This window comes from Centruroides vittatus, unplaced genomic scaffold (genome assembly GCF_030686945.1).
Source record: "Centruroides vittatus isolate TY-2023 unplaced genomic scaffold, ASM3068694v2 scaffold_386, whole genome shotgun sequence".
Classification (NCBI taxonomy): Eukaryota; Metazoa; Arthropoda; class Arachnida; order Scorpiones; family Buthidae; genus Centruroides; species Centruroides vittatus.
This window is the reverse complement of record NW_027122706.1, coordinates 2749001-2763062: the sequence shown is the minus strand read 5'-3', so window position 1 is coordinate 2763062 and position 14062 is coordinate 2749001. Positions and strand designations below refer to the sequence as shown.

Here is a 14062-nt window from a genome sequence, read left to right as displayed (position 1 = left end):
TTTAATTATTATATTATTAATAAATAAATACAATTCGAAATATATTATTATAACTAAGATAATAATTAAATATTGCACATTATTATTTATTAATTATGTATTTTATATATAAGACTTTAATCTTTATTATAAGTTATTTGCCATACTGTTTGTATTTCGTTTTAATATTAAGTAAACTGTAATATTCTTTGTATATAATTTGTTTGTTGTTATTTAAACTGTTTTCACGTGTTTTATAAAAACAATATATTAATTAACAATTGAATATTGAATTGAAGTTTACTTGTATATTTTCGAATTTTGCAATCAGATTTAATTAGGCGATTAACTGCCGTAATATTTTTAAAGATAAGAGGAGAGAACCCTGAAGGCATCGCGAAACGATGACTTTTAATAATTATGCGAAAATGCTTTTTACTGAATTGATTATATGTGTGCAGTCGTTTTGAGGAGCGGTTCAGAAGAGAAATTATTAAGATATTAGCAATATCGCACTAATAAATAAAATTTTCTAGTATAAATCCCTAAATTTAAAAATTCTAAATTGAGAATGGAAATCTAAAATGAAATAATAAAATAGGAGAATAGTTGGCTAGTTTTTGGCGATATCGTTGGTGATTACCGTCTTCGTTTTGGTTTTGTTGGCAACACTTTTGTGACTTTATAGTTGTTTGACGGAGAATTGTCAAAATACGACGTGGTAAGTTTGTATTATGACGTAAATTTATGCCAGTAATTAGTTTTTGGAGAAATTATGTCCACTCAGTTGGTCATAAATATAAATATTAAGCTGAGAGAAAGGCTAGAAATTATTTTAACTGGTTAAAAAACTCAATCAAGATAACTTTGGTGTTAAACAAACACAATATGTAAAAACATTGTAAACTTTCTAGAAAAATGATGATTATGAATTCATATGACATCAGAGTCACATTTTAAACTGTTTTCTGAATAACTCAATATTTCCCTGATTATGACAGGAAAATCCTCTGTATAGAAAGGGGAGGAAATGTTTTCTGAGTAATAATGAACATGAATTTCAGGAAAAAATAATTGTTGCTTTCTTTCAGACATTTTACCACTATCAAATATTATCATCATTTCAGTTTGGTTACAAATTGTTCCTATTTGAGTAAAAACAATCTAAAAGAAATGTAAAAATGTATCCTAGAAACATTATAAGGGATTGTTACTAGACATATTTACCTAGACTATTTAAAACTTGCTTTTGGCAATGCTAAATGATTGGAAAAACTAGGAATATTATCCTAAAATGGTATATGAAATCAATGTTTTTGTTAAAATAGACAAAAAAATGCTCGTAAAGTATTAGATGTGGCTATTTTGCTGCAGACCGCTCTGGTAGTGGACCGTGTAAGCCGAAATTGCCCTAATTAGTGTCTGATTGTGTTTAGGCAAGCTGTTTTTGCCAAAAGCGTTGTAAGACGACCCATTTTTTGACGATGTGAAAGAATAATGGTTTGCCTGGCTTTCGGCGATCGAAAAAATTATTGTGATACGCTCCTTCTGGTAGTCGACTAAGTGGTGAAGTAATGCTGAGTTTTTGGGAGATAAGGAGAGCTCCGAGATTTGGGTGTGTATTTTTTACAAAATGCCTATTACCGAGCTCTCTCGTTCTTTTGTGGTTGCCACGTTTGTCAGGCTCTCGACAAAGGTAAACCGTCGTGCGACCTGCCGGTCGATGACTGGGTGAACGGCCTGTGTGATCGAATTATTCTTTTCGTAATGTCAACAAAGGTCTAATAAAAAATGTTTTAGTTTTCAAGATATGCATAGAGCAGACTTTATTTTCATATATGAATTTTGCTTTCTGTGCTATTATGTATTGTAATAAAAAATATCAAAGTCCAAACGGCTGTAAATGGTCAACTACTGGTGCCATTATGCTATATTTAGTGTGCCAAGTTTGGTTATGTGGCAGTTGTAATAAAAATAAATTGTTAAATAAATACATATTTAGAGTAGCATGAAAGTAACTTTGAAATTAAAATTTCCATTATAATTAAATTAATTTTGAATATACAAGTTGTCTTTTTTGTATTCATGTCTCATTTAAGTCTCTGTTCATAGAAATAAGTTTTATATATTGTATAAATTTATACAATGAACAATATTAAATAAATTTGCAATACCAATGTTATACACAAAATAGTATATCTATATTACAATATCTAATAGTAAATCTAACAATAAAAATATACAAAAATATTTTTGTTAATCAGTGGCATGTTATCCTATGGGCAAAAAGGGCATTTGCCTGGGGCCTCCGCTAACAGGTGGCCCCAAATCAATCTTTTACAAGAAAATATTTTTCTCAAAAAATTCTCCCAAATAAAAATGTCTGAAGTCAACAGTGGGGCCCACTAATTCAAATTCACATGGGCTTCATGAAGCTATAATATGCCACAGTCATTAACTTATTTCAATTTTTTTTGTTTTGCTTTGATTTTTTCAAGTTATCAAAAGTAATAAGATTTAAATATTAAGATTTTTCTAAAAATGCCATAAACTTAGTGTATTTAACAAATATCATAATATATTATGATAGACTCACATTAGCATTGCTACTTGTGGGACTGTCTGTAAGTGTTGACGTTAACCAGTAGTTGACTTAAACCCATAGCATGTAATTTTTGTTTTCAAAGAAAGTTATACTGCATACCAATTGTTAAATTTCACTATATACTTCATTTTAAGACTACAGTTTCTATTTTCTGATAATTTTTGTAAATCTTATCCACCATAATCCTGGAAATAATGTTATGTGAATAAATAATTTTGCTGATTCAGTAAAAACATCAATTGAGAACATAAAAAAGCATTGAAATTTATAATTCTCTTTGTTTGATAGCCAAAAGAATACTTATTAGTTTTGGTTTTGGCATTTTAAAAACAAAATCTCTTAATATAACTGTACAATGTAAGATCATAGTACTTTTCATATGTTATGCATATAAACCTTGAAACATCCTGAAATTTTGAATACAAAAATCAGTTAAACTTATATTTTGTTCAAACTTTCTGAAAATAATAATAATAATAATTCTGTCAGTTAAGTGGAAGGGACATCGCCATTAACTAATATTACTTAGTATAACATATACTTTGAACTAGAAAAAGGTTAATGGTAGTTTTCCTACACCAAGGGTGGAGAACCTGTGACATTTTGTGGTTTCTAATGCTATCAAACAAAATATAGAGTGATGAAATTCAAGACAGCAAAATTAAACTTGTGTTATGAAAATATATTTTTTTCTTTCTCTTTTCCAATAAAAAATGTAATTAAGTGTAGTTTAAGTATATTGTTGGTGCACGTATACTAAATATATATAATTATGCAACCTACAATACATTGTGCAGGTTCACTAGGTCTTTCTGAAGTAGGATGAATCCTTTTAGTTAAAAAAAAAGATTCCTCATCTCTGTCCTGCAATCAAGTATAGGTTTCTGCTGAGACATCAAAAATCTGATATTAACAAATAGTTAATGTTAATGATAGTCCACTGTATTTAAATTAAGGGGGTTTCTTTTATGTGTGGAAGAAAGTATGGCTGCAGAAGAGAAACAGTAAAACATTTTCCACACAAGTTTCATAACAATCAAAAACACTTGGCAGTTATTACTTTGTAAATGTCAATTATTTGCTAATCTGACAATTAGATATTTGTATGTTTTGTAATCATATTGAAAAAAGGAGGAATAGCATAACATATGAGCTAGTTCTAAAATATGCTTGCGACGAGTAGGTGTATTGTTTATACTCAGTAAAAAATATCTAAGTGCGCAGAATATTTGTGTATTATTATTTTGGATTAAAATGATCAACTTGAAGATTACCTTAGCCTGCATATTGTGTTTTATTGTGTTCTAATAATTTAGCTCTTACCACGTGTCATAGCACCAATATAAACTAACAGTTTGTTATACAATAAAGATACCGATAAAGATTTTAACAGTTCTAAATATATCCACTGGACCATATCTGAAAGTGTGATTCTCAATGCTGATAAGAAGTTACTGTGTGTTTGATAGACAAATATCTGATTAGACAGAATAACTTAGAAATTTGCATTATTTGAAAAATGATTTGGAGAATATTTTGAATACTGGATCAGAGTTAATGTATCTGGAAATATGGAATGCAAAACTTTTCTCAGAACCTTACAGAAAGTTATTAATATCTTGTTACAAATAAAGATTTTTCACATACTGTATTGAACTGCACTTTCAGGGGTTACCCAGTGGTAAAGAAACATTCTTATGATAGGGAGAATGACAACTAATAAAAAAGTTCTATATTGGAAGACTAAAGCAAGACGGAAAAGGATAAGGTGATTTTCAGTATACTCCAAACTGAAATGTAGGTAGTTTTATGATAATTTTTCAAATCCAAGAAACTTCTCTTGGCCTTATTTCCAGTTATAAATTTAGCTTTTTTTGAATATATATTAAACTCTTTTCAACTTAATCAAATCCAGAATCATTATCTGCTTATTGAAACTCTCCTTTTTTCACAAGAAAGGCTTGTCTACTACAAGCACTTATTTGTTGATTAATAATAATATCTTTCAGCATTTCCCTTGCCAAATTTTGCATTGTCTGTTTGTATAGAATCTGTAAATTTCTTATCATTTGAACTTGTTGCACTTCTCATCTGTTGATGATATGATAGATTCCTTACATATTTTCAGTGTTGACCAACTTACCAAAACAATGGACTTACAATGGATGACTTGCCTGCTCTTTCTTGACATTATTTCCATTCCTGATTTTGTCTTGCCTTACAGATGTGTGATAGATAATCAATTTGTAGTAGAGACTTTACATTAATACATTTCTTGTTTTGGTCTGTATAACATAATTGATGAGCAAATTCACTTGTTATTCCTCTTTACAACTTCTTACCTACCATCTCAATTCCTGATTCTGCTTCATTTCCTTCCTCATCCAAGTCAGTGTGTGACAGATTATGTGAAATCATGCTATTTTCTGCCTTCTTGATGGTTCGACATGTGCCCGTGCTGCAGCAGCCTTGTCAACAGCTTGCTTTACGTTGATCTTTCTCTAGACATAGTTATCGATGTTGCAAAAAATGATCCTCGAGTCTTCTTTGGTATTTAGCCTGTACAGTGTGGATTATTCCAAGGTCAGCTATGCAAAGCTCTCAACTTGCATTTTTCCCAGATGGGACCAAAATCAAGTAGTTCTCATCTGACAGCTGAATTCTTTACTTCTTAAGTTTCATCTTTTAATCTAGTTTATTCAAGTATTTATTAAAAAGCTTTGCATCATCCAGGCTTGGCAGTTTGCAGTGTGTAGTTATATAGAACAGAGCATGCATTGTTCATACAAATGTTCTTGTTGATTTTGCAATGATTAAGGGCATAATCTTCTCCAAACCTATATCATGTACAGTGGATATAAGTGATCATTCTTCATAGCCACATCATTCTTAAGTTAAAAGGGAAGTGCCTGTTTCATGAAATAATGTTTTCAAGCCTGTTTCATCAGGATTGAAAATGTCATCTGTGCTGTATTTGAATATTGTATCTTGCCTGTAGGCTATGCACATGCTATGTGCAATAAAACATCAATTTTTTCTCTGCATATAGCTTTTGAAATAATTCCATACTTTTCACAAAATCATGTAAAAAGAAGGAACCGTTCATCGGACAGTGGCATGCTTGAACCTCTTGAAACCAGATGAAAGTAACTTTCTGCACATCCTCAAACTGTGTGCTATGCATTTTGTTCCTGTCGGACCCAACTATCCCTAGTAGTCATCGTCTGTGGTGGCGACATTCCTGTCCTGTAGTCTGAGAGGTCCAGTCACTGTTGTCATCCACTCTTTTATAGGTTTTCACCTTTGTTGTTCTTGGTACTTCCAGACTATTTTAATATGGTTAACAAAGAACCCAGTCCACCAACCACACCAGCCTTGACTTAAGGCATCTTCTAGACATGCCCCCTTTTGTGCAGTCGTCTATGAAATTTCATAATTATTTTCATCTAGCCCATCCCAGTGTTTTGAGATATACTGGGAATGTTCAGTATAGTGAAAAACCTTTGGTACTCTGAAATTTATATTGACAATTCTCAAGCCAATATATTATTTGTATATTTAACAGTAAAAAATAAGCAAATAAGCTCTCAAATACACTTTTTAATTTTCTTTAAAACTATATTATTTTATTTTAAACAAATACAACAAATCCAAAAATCTTTTTTATACCATATTGAACAATAACAAAAAAAGGAAGGATTCCAAAAAATGCAATAAAATGAAATTTGTGATTGCTATGACAACAAACTATTTAATCACATTAAATTACAAATATTATAAATGACAAGTATTAATTCCTTACAGATATAGTGAAATATAGTATGAAAATTTAAACAGAATGCTTCTTTATTTATCTAAAATATAAATTTTACAATAATTCATAATTAATAGTCTGTTTTTACAGTGATCTCTATTACATTAAATATGATATAGAAAATTTAAATCTAATTTTATTGTGTTTAATTAAAATAGGTAATAGTCGAAAATAAAAATGAAGACTAAATCAAACTCTGAATGCCAGTTTTTACAAAATTTAAAATTAAAATGGTCCTAGGAATGCAAAAATATTAGTTCACTGACCATTTGTAGAAGAAAATGTTGTGTGCTTTTTCCATAATGGAAATGTTTGTTAAAGGATTGTAGTGACAAAGTTCAATATCAACATTTTTTAAAGGATATTCCCATCATCGGTTACAGGTGTCGTAGAGTAGAAATATTAAAAAAATTTTTATCTGTGGAGCAGATAACCTGAACAATTAAAAAAAGCATTATTTAAAATTGTAGATTCTAAAATATGAATAAATGTAGTGATGATTTAAAATAAATGTAATCACTTCCAGCCACTTACCATTGAGTCGATTGTCCACAAAGTAATTTTCATACATAGATAATACGTAGCTGCTCTAGTGGTACGTCAGAAGCCTACACGATGTCACATAACTCCCGGCTATAACTTCTCACAATCGGTTAAAGCTATTAAACATGTAAAAAGTAAAAAGTCAGAATCATCAATGTATTCCAGTTACATAGAAGAGTTGAAAAAACTAGCTATTTTTAATATGAAAGTAAAAGAACAAAAGTTAAAATTCTACTTAAGCTTCATTTTCATCAATTTATATCCATATTAATAAAAATTAAACCATTTGCGAAGAGAAATAAAACAATTTCTTTAAAAGAAATGGTTTATTTAAAATTGTTACATTTTCTAAAATTTAACATTGTATTAAGCAAAAGTAAGAGTTAATTATAGCTTAGATAGAACTTCTGTTTATATAATTGACATTCTGGATGTTAATGCAAGTAAATTAAGTGCAGTGGTGTGATTTGATTTGTGTAAAGCTGCAGATTTGAGTATTGCATGTTGTTAAGTTGTATACTTTAAGAATGAGCAATCGTGTTAAATTGCCTCAATTGAAAATAATACTCAATAAGGAAATATTTAAAAAATTAGTTTTGTTTCATTAATTATATTGGTAAATGTACAAACTAATAAATTAGTAATTTTGTTGATTAACTTCAATTTTTCTTTCAAACTACGTTATAATTAGAATGGGTACACAAATGCATTAAATTAGATTTGTGGTCCATATATATTTGTAGTCAATAAATTCATTTGGATTTTTACAATTGTAAATTGCATAATCAACAGCAAACTAAATTGATATACCTTTGTACAAACATCATCTCACAAATAAAAATATTTAGTCAAGTGAAATCTTGATAGGTTAAAGCTTTATTTGTGTATATAAAATTGATTAGTTCTTAAAATGGGGAAGAAATTGTTTTTCATCACAATAATACAAGATTAATATTCAAATATATTTACTATACAATCACACAAAAAATTATAAATAATATATCACATATAATCATAACATATAACAACAGCATATCATATAAATAATATTAGAATTCACAATAAAATACATTAAAATTAATATTATACAAGGAATGAAAAGGTACATAATTAATCAGTATAAGCTATACACCAACCAAAGCCGAATACAATCGGGCGAGAAATGGCTATAATACTAATAATTTAATAGACAATTTATAGCTTATATATGATGGAAGAGGAGATCTGGCCGAAGGTCTGGGTAGCGTAACTGGTAACGTGTCTGCACGGATAGCAGAAGTTGCGGGTTCGAGTCCCGCTTCGGGCCGATTCTTTTCTTCCAGTAATTCTAAATTATTATTTAAATTATTTAATTAATTGTAATTATTAAATTTATTAAGAGATGGCGCCTAACGTCTACCTCTAATGCCAAATTGTCTATTAAATTATTAGTATTATAGCAATTTCTTGCCCGATTATATTCGGCTTTGGTTGGTGTATAGCTTTACATGTATCAGGTGTAGTAAGGATGTTTGATCAGTATAAGAAAACATAAGTAATAACAAAACATTATTATTATTATTATATTATTGCCGAATTCCAAAAAGTAATAATAAATTTAGGAAGGTGGTTTTGATTTGGAATTAATCAATGGCAATATGATATTTGTATATATAAAACTGTTTAAGTATGTACTCTATTTGACTAATTGAAATAATAAGCTAAAAATTAATTTTTTTTAATGCTGTTATTAATAGATAGAAATTTTAAATTCTCATCAATAATTTTCAACAATTTACATTAAGATATAACTCTTTGCCAATGCTTTTCTTAATGTTTATAATTTATCTTAATATCAAATAAATATAATTTGAAGGACTAATTTATTCTAAATGTTTTTTCAGACTTTTGTAAGACCTAGAAAAAACTTATTCTCATCTGATTTGTATATGCTACAGAGAGAAGATTTTAGTGGAGGAAATCTTACCAATTTAAGTTTCCAATGGACTGAGTTTGTGGTATTTTAAACTTATTTTTTAATTTAAAAATATCTGTATCATTGAAAAATAATACATGAATTGTAAACTTTTGGTTTTATTAATAAACTATTTTTTCTAATTAAAATTGTAACTCTTGTTAATTTGAACGCCTGAATGAATAACATTACTTTTCAAGCATCATTATACAATAATGAACTCTTAGACTGGGCAATAAAGGTTCTAAACTTTTATATATCATTTTTTACTGCATCAATGTATCATAAATTAAAATGCCTTACCTTTCTGTTGTGCTTATTAATTTTTTCAGCACAAGAAGTTTCCAAAATGATTGCAAGTGTCTTTGCAAAACGGATTACATTTGAGAATGATACTTCTTCCTAGAATAATTTAAGAATTTAATTATTAAGAATAGAAAAGATCGAGAAGATTGATTGATTGATTAATTAATTAAAGATCATCTCTTTAAACTAATTTTCTAATACAGAACATTAATTATTGTCTCATTGAAAAGAATATAAGACAATATCCAAGCGAATATAATAATAATATATTATTATTAATCTGATGGTTTAATTCGATGATAAATGGAAGCAACCTTAAATACTTTTAATGAAAATTTAAATCTAAAAATACTTTTACATTTAATATTCTATCGAGAATTATTCAATTTTGATCCTTTATAAATCAAAAAATTTACGTTGTCTGTGTAATTCGGGTTTATGTAATTCAACTTGTTCGAAAAATGTCGAAATGGAGCGAAAAATAACTCGCAAATGCCGAAAAACTTTCTATTTCAAGATGGCGCCGGAGATACGAAATCGAACGAATTCGAATCCTGGAACGTTACAACAATTGCGTCACGCGTTACGTCATAAGATCTACGTCAGAATATCTAATTGCAAATGTTTTGTTTAAAATGCTAAAATAGTCCCCTATTCGGTAAAACATCGTTATGAAATATTATAAATAAAATAATAAAAACGTATCCCGTATCCTCACAGGTAGCAAATCTAGGTTTAAAGCGTATCTAATTTAAGTTATTCAATTTTGATATCTTATTAATCGATAAATATGAAGTTACCTGCGTTACGCAAACTTTCGTTATTAAAATTCGTACGAAAAATGTCAAAATGGAGCGAAAAATAACTCGCAAATTCCGGAAAACTTTCTATTCCAAGATGGCGCCGGAGATACGAAATCGAACGAATTCGAATCGTGGAACGTTACAACAATTGCGTCACGCGTTACGTCATAAGATCTACGTCAGAATATTCAAATTCAAAGTTTATTTATCGTATAAGGCTTTCGCCTGTTACAAGGACGTGATTAACATATACGGGATATATGTCCTTCATCATTAGAAATTTTTCTATATATATAATGAACGTTAGTTGTCTAATATGTAGTACATTGATTAGTATTTAATTAACACTGTATTGTTTATTCATACGTTGCTTTGTATAATTATATAGTTTAAAGATAGTATTGATGTTTGCTGAGTCAAGGAACTTATACATATCCGTTTCATTAGAACAATTGATTAGTCGACCAGTATCTGATTGTTGAATATTACAATTTTGGCTGCAGTTTTCACAGAGAATATGAAATTTAGATAATATCTTACTACAGCTTGAACATTTGGTATGAGAGTAATCTAAAAATTCATTGTTTAAATTTATCCAGTTTTTATTTAGTCTTAGCTGTATAAAAAACTTTTTAACATTGAATGAGAGATTCGTCAACATATAACTATTATTTGATGGGTAATTTAAAATTATTTTATACCAGCTTATATTATTTCGTTTCTGTATGTCGTCGATATCTTGGACAATAGAGTTTTCCATTACTCTATGTATTAGTAGTTTATTTTGATGTTCACTGATGTATGACTGATCCATAAATAGCCTCATAGAAAAACCGTATGTGTTAAATATCTTCAAAAGACTTACTATCCAATTTCGTTTTAAATCAGTGATCTTTGATATAGCACATTCAGTAATTTTGTAGTTAGGTCTTCAGCGTTTATAATTTTTTGTAGAAATTTTATGTACCTTTTTATTAATGTGGTGTTTAGTTTATATCTACTCAGTTCCATTCTTAGATCACTTCCTGGTATATTATATTCTAATTGGAAAATTTTTCGGATAAAAGTATTTTGTATTTTTTCGAATTCGTTGAATTTACCTGTAGACCAGATAGGAGATGCATAACACATCGAGTTAACGATAATAGAATTAAAGAGTTGAAAATGAGTTTTCAGATTCTTGATTTTAGCTTTACAGAGTAACACTATCAGATTATTTATTAAATTTTTTGCCTTTGTTGTTGAGCTTTTATATTGTTTGTCAAAAGATAAATTGGGCGTAAATATTCTTCCCAAGAATTTAACTTCATTAACAATTTTCGCTTTTTCTTTCTTAATATAAAAGCACATATGCTTTTTGGGTAAATTACTGCCATTACGAAAAATCATTATAACTGATTTTTTAGGATTTATTTTAACTTTTAAATTTTCCAAATATTCAGTTATTTGTTGAATTTTCCTTCGAAGTGCAGCAGCCGTTGGAGCTACTAATACAATGTCGTCTGCGTATGAGATTGAGTGGATGGTTTGGTTATCCATTTGGATGCCATCCTCGTCTCTTAGGAAACATTTATTTAAGTCGAATAGATAGAAGTTAAAAAGGTACGGCGATAAAGGGTCTCCCTGTAATAAACCTCTATAGGTTATGAAAGGTGGCCAGACATTATTATCTTGTTTAATGATCGTCTCGTATCTCCCAAACAACAAACTTATCATCTTAATCAGGTGTTCGTCTGCTTTATGTTTTGTCAATTTATTCTCCAGATCATTTATGCTAATCGAATCATATGCTTTTTCCAAGTCCAAGAAAAGAGCAAAGACTTTATGTCTTTTTTTGATTAGTTGTATTTGAATTAATGCCATTAAAACAAATAGTGCAGTTTGGGTACCTCCTCTGACCACAAAGGCATATTGCGTAGTGTTCCTATAGTTATTTGTAGCTGTCTAAGTATTAAGTTTATCCGCTAAAATTGATGTGAATATTTTCCGGAGACTTGATAACAATGCAATAGGTCTGTAGTTTGAAGCTTCATCTCTTTGGCCTTTTTTATATATCATTGTAAAAATTAATTCGTTCCATTTGTCCGGAATTATGCCTTGATTATAGAATTCATTGAATTGTTTGGTCACATAGAGGAAGTAATTTAATAAGCGAATTGGGTATCTTATCTGGTCCCGGTGTTGATTTATCTTTTAGTTTTTTAATCCGATTCTGTACTTCCTCCACTTTAATTAATTCTGAATGATTCGCTACTTGTGATAGCTTGTATACCTTATGAGTTTGATTATAGTTTAACAAATAATTTTCGGAAAATTCTTGGAAATATTTAATCCACTTGTCGTGTTCTATCCTAGTATATGCTCTATAGTCTGATTTCTTTTTGCGAAATCCGTTAATTGTTGTCCAGAAAACTCTGGTATCTCTGGATTCTGTTAATATCTTACTAATATTTGAAAAATACTTCTTCTTTTTTGCTTTAAATAAATTTATATATATTCTTTTATTTTGTAAGTATTTCATTAAGGATTCTTTTGTGTTAGTTTTTCTAAAAACTTTTAAACTTTTTTGTTTTTTGATTTTTTGGATATAACATGTATTGTCGTACCAATCACATTTATATGTTTGCTTGTAGGGACTTAAGCATTTCCCAAATCTGTATTCTTCTAATTTTGTTGTAAGTCTCAGGTAATTCGCAATTGGCTGATTTTCCTCCTCTAAAGATAACATATCTTCTATTATTTTTTGGAACTCATTTAACAATTTCTGTTTATTGTAAGACGGTTTAAAGTCGTTACTCAATGTATGTTCTTTTTCAATTCTTTTTTCTCTTCTTATATCTATGTAGTATTTCAACACTAGTTGAATCGGAAAGTGATCCGATAAGTCATTCTCCAGGACTGACAGAGACTCACAGTAATCTATCATACATTCTGAACAAATAACGTAGTCGACCGTCGATTTACCATTTGGGGAGACAAAAGTAAATTCCGCCGGAATATCTCCCTTTAATCTGCCATTCAAAATTAGTAATTGACTATCTTGTACAAAGTCCAGAAGTATTTTACCATCCATATTTAGCAATTTATCCTTGGATGATCTTCTGTCACTAATATTGTCAAAATTCTGAAAAAATTCAGTATCAGTGTTTTCTCCAATTCGAGCGTTAAAATCTCCACCAATTATCCATTGCTGGACTAACAAGGACCATCTTTCTATATAATTTTGAACTATACGTAAAACACTTCTCTTATCTAATACTGGTGGAAGATATATCACGAATCCGAACGGGTCGAATAATCCCCAGGAATTTTTCGGGGGTGGTCCGTTCGGATATGTCGGGCCCCGTCCCTCACCACCCGGTCGCCCCATTGTGGGCCTGGCCGAACCCATAATGGGCCTACTAAAAGAGGCCCTCTTAGTGCCCACAGGGCAGAAAGAGTTAAAAAAAAAAAGCCCCAGATATAAGTAGTTCCATCTTGATTTAATATTACTCTCCACCTTGATAATTGCAGCAACAAAGTATTCAGAAATATGTTGATGAAGTATGTCCCCCAAACTTTTCTTAATTAGCAAAGAGATCCCTCGTGCAGGACGACCGAATTTACTCTTACGTTGAGCATTACTATTTATGATACTGTGATTTTGTGAGAGAATATTTTTTTCCGCTGCACTTAAGTTTAACATCCATGTTTCTGTAATTCCGATTATATCATTAGAATATAAGAACTCTCTCACCAAATAATTCTGAAGCTTTCCTCTCAGACCTTGAACATTCCAAAAACTTACTAAGAGGTCATAACCATCACTTTCCGACAGTATCTTCTCATTGTCTTTGATTATTCTGTTCAATACTACTAGATCAACTTCATTATTATTATTATTTCTTAGTGTTGTTAGCAACATTGATCTTGCTTTTATCAATATCCTGCTTAAAATTAAATTTATTCATTGCTGTTTCGAAGCTTGATTTATGTTTGGTCCTAAAAAATGACTCAATTGTATAATCTCTCTTGTGTTAGTATCTAAGGTATACATTAGTTTATCTTTTATGTAATAG

At 29.6% G+C, this 14062-nt stretch overlaps 1 long non-coding RNA gene across 1 annotated transcript; it reads right to left on the bottom strand.

The window, feature by feature from the left end:
- Positions 1-6499: 6499 nt before the first annotated feature.
- On the bottom strand, positions 6500-9887 carry LOC136988827 (uncharacterized). The gene is made up of 4 exons (XR_010882811.1): positions 9618-9887; positions 9199-9297; positions 6933-7057; positions 6500-6832 (listed from the first exon to the last, which is right to left on the bottom strand). It is a non-coding gene; the product is annotated as an uncharacterized lncRNA (long non-coding RNA).
- Positions 9888-14062: the final 4175 nt, after the last annotated feature.